The following is a 16,539-nucleotide window of genomic DNA, read 5'->3' as shown; positions in this document are numbered from 1 at the left end:
CTACCATATGACCCAGCAATCCCACTATTGGGCATATACCCTGAGAAACCCATAATTCCAAAAGAGTCATGTACCAAAATGTTCTGATTCACTTTGTTATAAAGCAGAAACTAACACACCATTGTAAAGCAATTATACTCCAATAAAGATGTTAAAAAAAAAGAAATAGTTTGGTAATACTGGAAATCAAACCAATTTTTACAACCATATCCTAATAATACACTTATTCAACAGTGTATTTTCTTAGCCAAAACATTCAATGTGGCTCATACTTCTTTTTTAGATGATGTTAAAATAATGTAATATATGATATTTCCCATGTGTTGCCAAATATGATAGTAAAAGTGTGGTAATAAAATTCCATAGGCTAAACTAGAGGAAATCAACGAAAGTAATATGTAAAGCAAAATATGAGAGAACATTTCAGTGAGTATGTTTGATATGCTTTATCATTTATTTCATTATTATCCTGTTAGATTTAGTTATTTACTATGGAAAAGAGAGAGATAAATTGTATACCATCCAGTCAATTTATTGACTATTACCTATAGAACATGTATGTACCTATATTTTGCATAAGAAAAAAAATTGTTCATTTATATAACAATTGCTCTGTGTAGAGTTAATGGTAGTCAACCTTAAGCTCTATTCTATTTTCAGACCAACCATGAATCTTTGGTTCAGAGTACACATAAAATATTGTCTCGTAACCCTTAAATTTGTAATCAAATATTTTTTAACAGTAAACATCATGAAATTGAGGAGAAGCTAAACTAATTTCCTAAGACAAACTAGCTATGAAATCTAAACAAAATATTCCTTAGATTCTCATTTTTTAGTAACAGCTTCACAAATGACTTGGAAAATCAGTCTAGAGATAAGTTTAATAAACTGCTTTTTCCCATATTCTTGAAGCTAATCATTCTTGAGAAATAATCTAGCATCACCTGTCTTTGAGTATCACAATAAAGGCAGAATTTGATATTAAACTCTTCATTCTGGATTCTGGATTAGTCCTGGACTGATCAAGAGTCATTTCCTTTTCAGAATCCTTATTAGTGAGTTTAAGCAAGTATGTGTGAGCCCTATCTTCTATTTTAGGCCTGCAATCTTTTCTGGTAGAGAGGTCCGTTGTGCTTCTCCATCTCAGCTATACTCACTATGGCTTTTGTTTTTAAGAACTGGCATACCAGAAGTAATGCAGACGTAACCTCTCGGAGCAGCCAAGGAAGCATCAGTGGAATAAAAAATGGAAATCAATGGGAACCCCTCAGGAATTACAGAATAAAAGATTATAGGTGCTGCCTCTGAGTCAGCCTTCAATGCCCAATGTAAGGGTGTTTCTCAAAGATGTTCTCTGATACTTCTTGAGCTGCAGCCAGCGTCTTGGCTCTTCAGCCCTAGTCCTGCAGGATCTAGGAATGGGGACCTCTTCACCACCTCCTTGTCCTACTCCAAGAAATTTATAAAAGAAGGGTCAATAATTGCTTTCTTAGCCCTGCTATCACAAAAGTCACCCTGTAGCAACTTAGCATAGCACCGAAAAGTCTTTTGATATCTGAAGAGGTAATTTTTTTATGTTTCTATGTTTATTTTTGACTTATAGTTGAGGTAAAGAAATGAAGCTGTAAGCTCTCTCAGTACTGGAGTGTATAATTGAGAAAAGCCTTTTGTGATTTGAAACATTTTCCTACCTCTGGCAGGTGAATGAATTAGATTATACAGTCTTCAAAATTAATGGAGCTTTATGTTAATGGATTTATAGAGATTTATAAATGCTTCTCTATATCTAGCAGTTCCAAAGATTTACAGAAAAAAAAGAAACTGAAACTTTAGATGTGATAGCCTTTGAAGAGAAAAAAAACTTTTCTTACAGAAATTTTGAGAATCTTTTTTTTTTTTTTTTGCGATACGTGGGCCTCTCACTGTTTGAAGTCCAAGTTCATATATTCAAAGTGAATCTTTTTACAAATTAGACTGGTTTCAGAACAGCTATATGCCTTTTCTCTAATTTTTATAAGTGTTAAATATAATATAATCAATGAATTTTATTTTTTATTATATTTAGTCCCCTGCACTGGCGGGTGGACTCTCAACCACTGCGCCACCAGGGAAGCCCTGACAAAGCTTTTATGTGAACTGTAATTATGTACAAAGTAGTATAGAGGTCTGAACGTGATTTCAAAGATTCTTATGTAGACGCATGAGCTTTGCTCATCTGCTACTTGTTTTGCATGACAGATGTTTTCTTTGTGAAAAAGAAGTTAGTTCAGTTGGTTAAAGGATACAGTTTCTGTGGGTAACTTAGACTCTACTAAATTAACAATAGCAGAAAAGCACAACTGTGTATACAAGGTAATGGGATGTGTTTTATTAAAAAAATGAGAGTAGTTTGTAAAACAAGGTATTTGCTTCAAAATGTGAAAGAGGTTAATAAAAGACATAACCTGAATAGACATAGAAAGTTGCAGAATTTTTGCAGGAAAAAAATTTAGTCTTGGCTTATAATAACTGCAAATAATGGAGCTGAAAAGAAACACTGAAATGTATTAACATTTTGACAAACTTTGCTCGATGTTGATGGGCTTACTCGCAAGATGATTTATAAAGAAAGGAGCTCATGAATCTTATTTGGTTTTCTCTTTGTTAAGATGAAAATTGATCTTGAAGTTTTTAGCCTTAACAAGGAGTATTAAAAAGGTTACTCTGTGTGTAATCTGCTCAGAAAGCAGAGATTCAATATCTCAACCAGAAAAATTTCACTGCTCTGTGTTGAATTTATTGAGCTTTATAACAGGAGTAAGCAATTTTTTTTCTGTAAAGGGTCAGATGATAAAGATTTTAATCTTCTCAGATTATAAGGACTGTAAGATCTGTCACAACTACTTTGTCACTGTAGTGGGAAAGTAGCCATAAATATGTTTAAAAATTATTAAGTATGGACATGTTCAATAAAGCTTCATTTATGAGCATTGAAATTTCATATAACTTTCACATGTCACAAAATGTTATTACTATTTTAATTTTTTTCAACATTAAAAAATGTAAAAACTATTCTTAGCTTATAAACTCTACCCATGAATTCACGACCAGACCTATGGATCATGGTTTGCTAACTTCTGTGATAGATTTAAAAAAAAATAACAGAACATTTTTGAAAGAGCTAAAATTTCTTAGAACCATGTAACCTTTTTCTATATTTATTTAAAAATATTGTCACTTTGATTAAATAGATAAGCAAATATTGTTTCTCAGGTGCCTGTCATTTCATCTTAATCAAGTACTTAAATCTCCTTTGATAACTATTTTGATTTTGTCTTCTCAAGATCAGACCCTTAATTCAAAAAAATTAAGATAACTTTATACCTGAAAATATCTTTTAGATTTCCCAGTGTGCCCTAGAAAATCACAAAGATTTTTTCTTTCTCCTTATTAAGAAAAAAAGATACTATAAATACTTAGGTTTATTTGGTCTGCTCCATATTTATTAATTAGCTCAATACTATTATAAGAGATGAATGAGAATAATAATTAAAAAGATTAGAGGAGCTCATCCTTACCTAGGTTAATTTTATACATGTAAAATGCTTTTAATAGTAAAATTTAAGGGTATTTGTCAATGTGCTCACTATTCATAATATCTGGTTCATACCCCCAAGGGAAAAGGGATGAAAATCTTATGAAATAGTTCTGTGTTGTACACTCCAACGGCTCTTTTCCATTTTGATATTATTGATTACTGTAATAAATTAACAACAGCCATTTACTCTCATATACAGGTGAACTTTGCTTTTCTCTGATTCTTACTTAAAACATGAGTTAGAACTCATGTTTTCAACAAAGAAGGTCAGTCTCTGTGTCTCAAGAAAAGGACTCTACCAGATATCTTAACTAGTACATCAAAGAAGACATCAAAGAATAGACTTTTGGCTGAAGATTGTTAATCTGGTATCACTTAGAAACCTTTCCAACTATACCAGAGGACTGAGTCAAGCTTTCCAGGACTATTTTATTTCATAACAAGATGACTTCAGGGAAGCAGACTGCTGATTTGAGATTCAGGGGAACAAGAATTAATTACATTGGACTAAATAAACCGATGGGAAAATTTTAATAGCAGTTATTTGTTTGGAATATTTTTTATGTCGTTTTAATGCTCTATTGACTGATGAATATATAATAACTCACTTTTTCTTCCTTCCAGATCTCTTACCCTCAATTTAGATTATGCTTTTATAAATGGAAATGAAGCATTTAAAAATGGAATCTAATTTCCAATGAAGTCTTATAGTTCGCAAACAAATATTCTTAATGAGTTTTCTTATTTTTTTTTTCTGGTAATAGTTATACAAAAAAAATTAATAAAGAGAAACCTTAATTAAATAGAATTGGGAGACCAGAACGGGGAGCTCTCATGCCCAGCAAGGATAGCCCAGCCCAACAGGAAGAAGAGAGTCCTCTTCTTTCCTGGCAAGGACTCAGCCAATGAAAAGCCCTGAACTTTTTGTTTACTATAGCCCTCCCAACTTCCTTTTCCTCTCTGTAAAAGTGTTTTTATTCCTTCACCCTGCAGGGGGACTTGTCTGGGGCTCACCATGGTTGTAGACTCTGAATTGCAATTCTCTGCTGATCCTGAATAGTTCTATATTTGCTGGAGAAATATGTGGCAATCTATTGATTTCAGGTCAACGTTTTGGTGGCCCATGTGGGGACCATTGAAGACTCCCAGTGGTTCCAGGCCTGGTGAGCACAAGGTGCAGTACCCACAACTGAGCCCATTGTCACTCATTGCTTTTCTCGCTGACCCTGGAGTTTGAAGGTATGTCTTTCTCCTGGATCAGAGCTCATGTTCTCTTTGTGTTTGATGCTCTCCAGGCTTTATTTGGGATCTATTTAAAGGTTTCTGGTTAAGGCCTTGTTCTGTATGCGAGTACTTAAGTTTGATACTTCACTCTTATCTTGAGATCAGACTGTTTCAATCAAAGCTGGCTGAAAATGCCTTTGGCCTAGTTCCTTTGGGAAGGGGCTGCTTTGAATAAAACTATACCAGTTTTTCAGACTTTGGACTATTCCTTTGGAAGGGCTGTCTTCTGGGGACTGGCTAAAAAAGGCCAGGTCCTCCAGGACAGGGCTGTCTCCTTAAAACTGGCTGGGATTGGCTTGAAAGCTGTGTGAATTGAGCCGTTTGAGCTGTTTGAAGATTGATCTTTACTCTAGAGGAAAAACCTCTGAGAAGGCACTCCTAATTATCTAAATATCTTGAAACCCTCCCCCCAACTCCAGCTGATTTCATGTTTAAAAACCATGGCCCTTCCTCATGTGCATTTCTAACTAAATGGACTCGCCTGACCAAAGGCAATTTAGGGTATCAATGTCCATAATTGGGTGTGGTTTGTCCTGGAACCCCAAGCAATAAACACTGTTATCACTCCACATTTTGTTTCTAACCCTGTTGTTACTAACTCTGTTGTTACTATCATCCATTCCCACCAGAAGTAAATTCTTTACTGTAATGGACTTAAGCAATGCATTCTTTAGTATCCCAGTAGATGAAGCTAGCCAATACCCTTTTGCCTTCAAAAGAAGAAAAACAATTCACCTGGAGAGTAATGCCTCAGGGTTTTACTGAGAGTCCTTATTTCCATCAAATCCTGAAGGCTGATCTGGATGACATAAACTTCCCTAGAGGCTCTACTTTGTTGCAATATATGGATGATTTGCTTCCTTGCTCTCCTTCTTAAGCCTCTTCACAGGAAGACAGCATCCACTTGCTAAGGCTTTTAGCCTTAAAGGGACATAAGGTCATCAAAGAAAAAATGCAGTTTGCCCAAACTCTGCTTTGATATTTAGGGTATCTAATATCAAAACAAGGGCTACACCAAGATCCAAATAGACTTCATGATGTCCTAAGCTTCCCAAAACCTGAAACTAAGTGCCAACTGTAAGGTTTATTCAGACTAGTTGGTTATTGCCAAAACTGGATTCCAAATTTCTCTCTTACGGCCAAACGCCTATATGCTTTACTCAACAGTAACAACTCAAACCCAATTTTATGGGACAAACCAGATGACATAGTTTTTAAGGCATTAAGGGAGAGTTTGATGAACCTGCCCTTGGGCATCTCAATTATCAGAGTCCCTTTTCCTTGGGGTTCTCACCAAAAAGCACAGGGACCCATAGGGTATTATAGCCAGCCACTGGAACCTGTGGATATGCCCCTTGCCTTAGAGCCATTACTGCCCCTTTCCTTTTTATTAAGGCAACTGAGAAAATTGTTCTGGGATCTCCTTTAACCATTTTTGTATCTCATGCTGTAGAAATTCTCCTGAATTCTCATCACATTCAACATTTCTTGGGCAGCCACTTCACCTCCTATGAAGTCCTTTTGTTAACTGCCCCTCCGTAACTCTTGTACATTGCAATAACCTTACAACACCAATGAAATCCCTCACGACTGCTTAATGCTGACAGACCACCTCCTGATTCCTTGTAATGACCTACAGAAAATTCCACTGGGTAACATTTACTTCTCATGGTTCACTGATGGTCTTATTTAAAAGGTAACAATGGCAAATATTGTGCTGTGTAGGCTACTGCAACTCCTTTTGAGGTTGCTGAGGCAGCATCTTTACCTGTGGCCACTTTGGCCCAACAGGCTGAATTATATGCTCTTACAGGGTCTTGTACTTTAGCTAAGGAAGAAACTGACAATAGTTATACTCATAGTAGATATGCTTTCAGAGTAGTTCATGATTTTGGAATATTGTGGAAATAACATGGCTTCCATACTTCCCGTGGAAATAAAATTAAAACTGACCCCTATGTTCAGGACTGGACCGAAGCCTTCCCTTGCAGATAGGCTACTGCCTTTTCTATGGCTGAAGTCCTTTTGGGAAGGATTAACCCTACCTGGAAGAACTCTTCTTGAAATTCAAAGTAATCAAGGAACCCATTTTACTGGCCAGATGCTTCAACAAGTCTGTGCTGTTTGGCCAGTTTTACAAAACTTTCACTGTGCTTACCACCCTCAATCCTCTGGTGTAATAGAACACACTAATAGCATTATTAAGACTCACTTGGCAAAATTTGTAGAGGCCCTCCAAATACCTTGGCCAAAAGCATTGCCATTAGTCTTTCTAAATCTCAGATCCACCCCTTTTGGAACTCATAAACTCTTTGAGAGAGTCACAGGATACCCAATGCACTTGGCTCCTGCTTTTTTTTTTTTTTTGCTGCACTGGGCAGGCATGCGGGATCTTAGTTCCCCAACCAGGGATCAAACCCATGCCCCCTGCAGTGGAAGCACAGATTCTTAACCACTGGACTGCCAGGGAAGTCCCACTTGGCTCCTGCTTTTGACCCACAGCCGATAAGAGGAGAGATACTACAATATTTCAATGATTTAATTGCTTCTACTAAAAATAACCATGTTTTGGTAGAGTAATCTTTTCACAGTGCGCCCTCAGGAGATGAACACCTTAAGCACCGTACTGTGAAACCTGGAGGTTTTGTCTATTGGAAAAGATACTTCCAAAAGAACTCCCTTTAACCTCAATGGATAGGCCCCTATCAGGTACTATGGATAGGCCCCTATCAGGTACGCAATCAGGGTTGCGACCAACCCTTGTGTCGCAAAACTCCAAGGAACAGACTCTTGGATTCGTGTGGCACACTTAAAAAAAGTTCCGGACCCTGACTGGACCTGCATATCATCTGGTGACCTGAAAGTAAAGATTTCCCAGAATTGGAGCAGATGACATCTGATGAAACAGCTTTCTCAAGATATCCAGGCCAGGCCTGTCAGAAGTTTGTTACCAAACCTTTGATGATGACATAACACTCAGATGATCTCCAGTGTTTATGATCTTGGTAACATATGGACTTTACATAAAAAGTGCCTGAGAGTTCTCCCTCCCACTCCTCATTACTCAAACATGACCTTAATAGGTTTCCAATCTGTACACTCTCCCTCCAGTGTGAGACGCTACAGCCAGGAAAGATTTTTCCTGGAATTACGGGGCAAAAAGCCACTGAAACTAGAAAACCTGACTCTTGATCAGGAATGCTTTCAGAGAAAGATCTTGATCAAAATGGGGAAATGTAAAAAATTTAAAAACAGAAACCTCAATTAATAGAGTTGGGAGACCAGAAGGAGGAATTCTCACACCCTGCAAGGATAGCAGAGCCCAACAGGAGGAAGAAAGTCCTGTTCTTCCCTGGCAAGTACTCAGCCACTGAAAAGCCTTGGACTCTTTGTTTATTATAGTCCTCCCAACTTCCTTTTCCACTCTATAAAAGCATTCTCCTCCCCTTGCCATGCAGGGGGACTTGGTTGTAGACCCCAAAATGCAATTCCCTGCTGGTCTTGAATAAACCCATCTTTACTGGAGAAGTATTTGGCTATCTATTGATTTCAGGCCAATAGTTATTTTCATTATTTCAGTAAGAATCAGCCTCCATTTTAACTCAAGTTAGAAAAAAGTTGATTGTTCAACCAAAAACATACTACAGTGTTATATTTGAGAATGAATCACTTTTAGTTGGATACAGCAAGCCCACTGTTAAAGAACAAAGATACCAGTGCCTACAAAACTATCACAGGAAACTGGTCTGGTACTTGGCTTATAGGGCTCCAGCCTCACAAGTGACAAATAAAGTCACTTTCTGGCAGGCCAGGAACCTTAGCATATTTGGGGGACCTTGAAAAGAGAAGAATTTACTAATTCTATGGGTACTACAATAAAATCTAGGGGAGAGATTTTCTTAGCCTTAACTTCCTAGCCTAGACTTTATAGATTCTTTTAAATGGTCCAATCTTGGATTCTTTAATAAAATTTACAAACAAAAGCTAATAGTTTTAAGCAGACTCACAGATATAGAGAATAAACTAGTGGTTGCCAGTGGGGAGGGGGTGGGGGAGGGGCAATATAGAGGTAGGGGATTAAGAGGTACAAACTACAAGGTATAAAATAAGCTATAAGGATATATTGTATTGTATATCATGGAGAATATAGCCAACATCTTATAGTAACTATAAATGGAGTATAACCTTTAAAAACTGAATCACTCTATTGTACACCTGTAACTTACATAATATTGTACAGCAACTATATTTCAATTTTAAAAAAAGCTAATAGTTTTGCCTCAGTATCTGTTAAATACTATATGATCTAAGAAGCTTATATAGTTATTTAACACCACTTATTGGATCTGTGAAAATAATCAGTCTAAACTCTAATGAGGCCAACATTTTTTTCTGATCAGTATTTGGAAATTATTTATGACCAAAACAGGGAATGCTATGGACTAAAAGTTTGTGTCCCTCCAAAATTCAAAAGTTGAAATCCCCATCACCAATGTGATGGTATTTGGTGATGGGGCCTTTGGGATGTAATTAGGTCATGAAGGTAGAACCCTCATGAATGGGATTAGTGCCCACTCCCCACTCAGTCCCCCTACATCCTACTGGTTCACTCTGGGGTTCCTCCCGTGTCCTTGGGCATCAGAGTTCCCCACCAGAGGCCAGCAGGCACCCTAGTTGTGGGGAGATGCTAACTCTGCATCTTCCCACACCACCATCTTGACTCTGCCTCCATTGATTGATTTAAGGTGAGAGAGACAGAGAGAGAGAGAGAGAGAGAGAGAGAGAGAGAGAGTTTTGTGTGTATAGGAGGGATATTTTCAGACACATTTTTGGAAGTTCATACTAGTCAAAGGATTGAATAGATTAAAAGGGGATGATTTGGACAATTTGGTTAGAGGGAAACTATCTATAGCACTATTTTATTTGTGGACCTCCAGAGATAGTGAATAAGAATGGTGGTAATGGAGATGGGAAAAGTGGACATCTTGAATATGTAACAGCCTGAAAACTAGGTCTTTTATGTGTGCAATTTAGTGGACATTAATGCTTTTCATTAAGATAAAATATGTTAAAAGAGGTGGGTCAGCGTTGGGGAGGTTATATGTACAGTATGGGGAATTTTTAAATGTGAGTATCCTTTGAAATATAAATAAAAACCTGAAATTTCAAGAAAGCAGTTAGGTCTGGATCTCTGAGGAGAGTTCTCAGAGATACAAGTCTGTGAGTCATTACAAACTTTTGAACCAGTTAAGACAGAGAAAAGAGCTCACAAATATATAAGCCTGGTAAAGAGGAACTGGTACTAAGCCCCAAAAGAAGTTAAAATTAAATTAAGAATAAATATTTTTGTAAACATATTTTTAAAACAGGATTCCTTATGAGAATACAAATAATAAATGGCTTTAATACGATAAAGGTTTCTTTCTTTCTCACCTAAAATAAGTTATGTATATGCAATACAGGGCTAGTTGAAGACTTACCTAATTTATGCTTCATCTTGTTGTTCACTCTTGGGCACAATGGCACTGGGAAATTTAGTTTTGGGATGGGCACATTGCAATCTAGAATGAAATGCGCTTTCTGTTAGTAAAGAAGGAGGGAATAGAAATTGGGGAGACAAGCAGTTGTCTTGGCTATAAATATACATGGGAAAATCATTCTCATACACTACTTTTTATGGTGTATATTAGTACAGACTTTCTGAGTGAAATTTTGGCAAATTATATTCAAATATTTAAAATTTTTATACACTTTTGATGGAGATTTTTAATTTTAGGAAGTTGTTCTAATAAAACAGAGTAATTCTGTCTCACCAACTAGACTTGGGAAGTTCACAGCTATGGTCATCTTGGTATTTAGGTTGGAAACAATCCAAATGTCAAGAAGACCAGTCAAAGTTGTAGGTTCTGGATATCAACTAATTATTTCTTGAATGGGGTGTGGGATATAGATATGCCCCTTAATGTAATTCAAATTGTAGGTCTTGATCCCTTTATTTTAATAATAAGGCTTAAGTAATACTAAACTTAAGACTTTGCTCTTAAGTTTTGGTATCCTGTATGGGGTCAGCTTTCCCAGAATAATCTGCTTTCACTCTCACTTTTCCAATGCTCTATACCTTGCTATCTATTAAATATTGTATATTGGTCTGGTCTGTTATCATTACTGGAGGTAAGTAAGCCTTATCATCATCTAGTTATATTTAGTGTCCTCATTCAGAGATTTCATGTCTTGGTCAATGAAGAATATGGTATTTGGTTCATTCTTCATCTTACAAAAACCAGTTGAAATTTCTTTCTTCCTGTATATGGTGGGAGACTACCAATTATAATCAACTTGTTTCTGTAGGGTCTTAATTTTCCTAAACATAACAAATATTGAGAAAGGTACAACTTTACTCTTCCTAAAAATATAATTAGTTAACAGGAAAAAGAATGTTATATACATTACTCTCCCTTATCATTAAAATTAAACAATAAATTAAATAAAAATTACAATATTACCTTTCACTTATAACTTTCTTGTTTTTAAACTTCATACTAAACTTTCCTTTTATGATTATAACTAAAGACTTATGCTTTCATTCACTTACTCAACTTGTTCCAAATAATTACAGTAGTATTTTCTCTGTTACACATACATTGTCAAAATTTAGACAATGAGAATCCTTTTTTAACTGAGCTCATTTGTCCTTGTACTATCCAAGTCATCTTTGAAATCCTCCTCACTTTTGGGCAGCCATATGTTCCAGGTCACAGGATCAGCTATTACCCAGGAAGTGCTAGTCCATTTTACGAAGGCAGAAGAAAAGGCACTAAAAAAATAAGTTCTGGGCGTTGGGGGCTGCATGTCAGATTTTTCCACATGAGTAAGTCTGGTAGATAGGATGAGATTAATGCTGGGTCAAATTCTAGCTAAAACTAGAAAAGAAACTACTTTTAAAAGGGCCATGAGTTCCCATTTCCAGTTTGTTATTAATTCTTTATTTTGTGGTGTGAAGTTTATTTTACCAAGGACATACACACTTAGACTATTAATCCTTCCCCAAGGTTTTAAATATGTTTCCCCCTTTAAAAAATAATTCTTGTGTCTCATTGACTTCCAGTTTAGTGTCACCTCCTTATCTTTCACTATTGGTTATAGTAAGAGAAAGAAATGTTCTCTGATGTGTCTATGGTTTTCAGTCATCTTATTGATACGTAGTGAAATAAAACATGTAGAAAGAAAAGTTCACTTAACTTTCACGTCCTACAAACGAAGTTCTAGTTAATCCAAGACTGAAGTAATTATTTTAAAAGTAAAATGTCAAAATATGCACTGTCATAATTATGTTTATGACATATATTAAATGAATGCTTTAAGTTAAAAACTCATTCTATGGAGTTATTTTTAGCAAATATAATAATGAACACCACTTAGTGTGCTGTTATGAAGCACACCATTTGTTATTTTGGAGGTCTTACTAATCCTTGTGCAAATATGAAATGCAAATACATAATTAGCTAATTTATTAATCATTCATTTGAAATATTTATTGATTATGTACTCTGTGTCAAACATTCTTCAAGGTCTAGGGATACGATAATAAATAAAATACTTAAAATTCTCTCCTCCTCAAAGTTACAAAACAGTTGAGAAAACATCCAGTTAAATAAATGGTTATAATGTAGCTTGATGAATGATAACATTCATCCATAGGGTAGGAGAAACTAGAATTTTATGGGAACCTATGGCAATGGAACAAAACCTGTCTTAGTGATGGTCTTCCTGAGAATGCCACATTTAGGTTAAGAACTAGAGAATGAACAGGACTTAGCCAGACGGAAGGTGGAGGTTGCATAGTGGAAGTCACAGCCTTGTGGAGTGAACGTCACCGATTTCTAGGAGTCAGACATTATCCAAAAGGAAAAGTAAGTCATTGAAGGGACTTAGGTAGTTAATAATCAGATTTGCATATTTCAAAATATTACTTAGACTGGAAATTGGAACTGTAGAAGGACAGGCCTTGAGGCAACAGAGCAATTAGGAGGCTGTTTCAGAACTGCAGTAAGGGAGGATAACGGCCTAGAACAGTGTGGGGCAAGTGATGATAGAAAGATGGAAAATAAGCCATATCCAAACCATCAAAAAGGTCTATTGAATTTAACATTAACATGTTTCCAGAATCTGATCACTGGTCACCATCTGCCTTGCCACCATCCTGGTACAAGCCAACAACACATCTCATTTCAATTATTGCAATAAACTCTTAGCTAGAGTTGCCAGATTTAGCTGATAAAAATTTCATCTGGCAACACTGCTCCTAACTGTTCTCCCACCTTCTGCCTCTTCTGCATGTCAGTCTTTTCTCAATATGGCAGGTAAGAGTACCATTAGGAAAACACAACTCAATCTTGAAAAGTTCTAAATAGCCCAACTGGTCATGATGTAGTACGTTTTTTATACACTGCTGGGTTAAATTTGCTAATATTTTGTCTAGGATCTTTGCATTTATGTTAATAAGTGCTTTTGTCTCCAATTTCTTTTTCTGTCTGCCATGGTCATGTTTTGCTATTGAGCTTATATTTTCATCATTAAACGAATTGTGGAGTAATCTATTTCTTTTTGTCCCCCCCCTCTTCTTTGGAAATGTGTTTTTAAGATTATATTTATCTTCTTTTTGCAATTGGTAGAATTTTCCTGAAAACCTTAGGCCTGGTGTTTGTTATTGTTTTACATTTTAAAATACTGATTCAATTTATTTGTTATAAGACAATGTTTTTGAGTCAATTTTTATAACTTAGTTTCTAGGAAACTATTTTGTCTAAATATTCAATCTTATTGTCATAAAATTTTTCATTGTTCTCTCTTTGTAATCTGAGTTTTACCTCTGCTTATATCCTTTTCCCTTTATATTGTTTATATGTACTGCTGTTCTTCCTGATTAATTTTGCCAGTATCTGTCCGTTATCTTTTTAAAATAATCAATTTCTGTCTTGTTGATTCTCTTTATTTTGTATTTGTTTTGAATCTCATAAATTTCCAATCTTACGTTTATTAACTCCTTACTTCTATATTTGGTTTATTCTATTGTTCATATACTATTCTGTCTATATTGTGTTTTTGAAATTCTCATGTTTTTTTCTTCCTATTTGTCAAAATTTCATGTAACTGTTAGTTAGATCTAGATGTCCAATTGATTTAGTTTATTTTATCTTATATTATTGTGGCAAGAATATTTTATAAGTAGGGCTGTGCAATTCCTATTGATTATTTTGTATGAATTTCCTGAATAATGAGCTGGTTGCCTAAGTAAGATCTCAATGATGAAGAATGGGTGATTAAGTATAATTAGGATATTAAGTGTAATTATCAATTTTAATAGATTTGATATATTTCAGTATTCGTTCTTCTTTTTGAAGCTCAAATGGTCCCATCTTTGGCTAATGGGAGTCCCTTCAAGTTGCCTCCTGTGTTCTTTTATAGTCTGTGATAGAGTCTAGGCACAGGATTTCAGAAATGACAAGATGATCAGGCTCTCCTTGGATACTGCTGGTCACAGATATATTTTTAAGGAGCCCTGGTAATTCTTGTAAGTGGAAACTAATATTTGGAGATTATATCTGGGTGGTAGGTTTGCAATTTCTACTGGGTTTTCACAGCTTCTTGGGCATTTCAGTAGAGAGCTAAAACACATGTATTTTATTTATTTTACATGGAGAAAAATAAATTTTACCTTTCCACACTACCTGGAGGGGAGTCCATACGGTATAGTCTTCAGTTCCTGTCAGAAAGGCAAACTTTCAGAATGTTCGAAGTCCTTGACATACTGCAAATGAAGGAGGAGGCTGTACTTAAATTCCTTGCTGCAGGAACCTACTTAGGTGGCACCAACCTTGACTTCCAAATGGAACAGTATATCTACAAAAAGAAAAGTGGGGTCATCTACATCATAAGTATGAAAAGAACCTGGGAGAAGATTCTGCTGTCAGCTCATGCCATTGTTGCCAGTGAAAATCCGGCTGATATTGGCGTCATATCCTTCAGGAGTATTGGCCAGCGGGCTACACTGAAAGTTGTAGCTGTCTGTCACTAGGGCCAGTTCTATTAATGGCCACTTCACTCCTGGAAGCTTCACTAATCAGATCCAGGCGGCGTTCCGGGAGCCTCGACTTTTGCTGGTTACTGATCCCAGGGCTGACTGCCAGCCTCTCACAGAGGCGTCTTAAGTTAACTTGTCTACTCTCGTTCTGCGTAACACAAATTCTCCTCTGTGCTATGTGGACATTGCCACCCCTCGCAGCAACAATTGAGCCGCCTCAGTGGGTCTGCTGTGGTGGCTGCTAGGCCCGGAGGTTCTGTGCATGCGTGCCACACCTCTCGCGAGAACTCACGGGAGGTCGTGCGTAATCTCTACTTCCACAGAGATCCTGAGGAGATTGAAAAGGAAGGGTAGGGTGCTGCTGGAAAGGCTGTGACTGAGGAGGAATTTCAGGGTGTATGGACCTCTCCAGTTCCTGAGTTTACTGCTACTAAACCCAAGGTCGCAGCCTAGTCTGAGGGCACGCAGGTGCCCTCTGTGCCTATTCAGCATTTCCTTGGTGAGGATGATAACTGAGTGGTGTTAAGCTGTTCTTCCACGGGCTTTTGAACAGAAAACGGCAATACGGGGCTTCCTTGGTGGCGCAGTGGTTGAGAGTCCGCCTGCCGATGCAAGGGACACGGGTTTGTGCCCCGGTCCGGTAAGATCCCACATGCCGCGGAGCGGCTGGGCCCGTGAGCCATGGCCGCGGAACCTGCGCGTCCGGAGCCTGTGCTCCGCAACGGGAGACGCCACAACAGTGAGAGGCCCGCGTACCACAAAAAAAACGGCAATACAAAGTTGACGAAAAAAGAATGTTTCTAAAAAAGTAAGTAAATCAGTAAATTCTAATTTCATAATACTGATTTCCCAAATTTAAATGGAGATTATAGGATTCTGTTTCACATGTCTGATTTGTATGTTTATCTTGTCTTTTATACTGAAAATCTTGGTTCCTAGTAATATAATTACATATATGGTTTAATCTACTCTGTGTGTGGTGGAGTATGTGTGTATTTTTATAAGGATTTTAGAATTATCCCCAAATCAAACTTAATAATAGGACCACTAGCTGCGACTTAAGGTTTTGTGATCTTTAGTTTTGGTCCCACTTAGGTATATAAAGTCAACATTCTACTTTAAAATTCATTGAGATAAGTATCTTTGCCATTATGCCACAAATTTGATATAAAGTAGTATTAGTGAGTTTCAATTTGTTTTTATTTTAGGGATTGCTTCACTTTTTTATTTCATTTAATGTTATTTTTCACGTATATAAAAAATGAAGAAGGTGCTAAGGTCAAAACTATAAAACAAGGCACATTAGAAAATATCTAGTTTTTATCTTAGTTCTTCCCACTACCTCTCTTTTGTGTTCTTCCCTAAGTTTACTATTTCTTTTAATTAATTTTTGGTTTATCCTTCCATTGTTTTTGGAAAATATTAGCAAATATGTATGTACATGTGTATGAGTGTATGAATTCCCACACCTTTGTTACCGAAAAGGTACCCCAAAAGGTGTAACGTATTTCTTTCATTCTTTTTCTTTTTTACAGCTGTTTTGCTTTTGCAATTAGTAGGAAAATTAGTAGCTTTTTGCATAAGTCATTGTACA

General features: G+C 36.5%; 2 pseudogenes; one reads left to right on the top strand and one right to left on the bottom strand.

Annotated features, from left to right (window-relative positions):
* Window positions 1-943: 943 nt before the first annotated feature.
* Window positions 944-14,608, bottom strand: LOC112413491 (protein Mis18-beta pseudogene; annotated as a pseudogene).
* Window positions 14,609-14,651: 43 nt separating this feature from the next.
* Window positions 14,652-15,461, top strand: LOC112413490 (40S ribosomal protein SA-like; annotated as a pseudogene).
* Window positions 15,462-16,539: the final 1,078 nt, after the last annotated feature.

Source organism: Neophocaena asiaeorientalis, unplaced genomic scaffold (assembly GCF_003031525.2).
Source record: "Neophocaena asiaeorientalis asiaeorientalis breed wild unplaced genomic scaffold, Neophocaena_asiaeorientalis_V1.1 scaffold361, whole genome shotgun sequence".
NCBI classification, from domain to species: Eukaryota; Metazoa; Chordata; class Mammalia; order Artiodactyla; family Phocoenidae; genus Neophocaena; species Neophocaena asiaeorientalis.
This window is presented reverse-complemented; position numbering and strand designations above follow the sequence as displayed.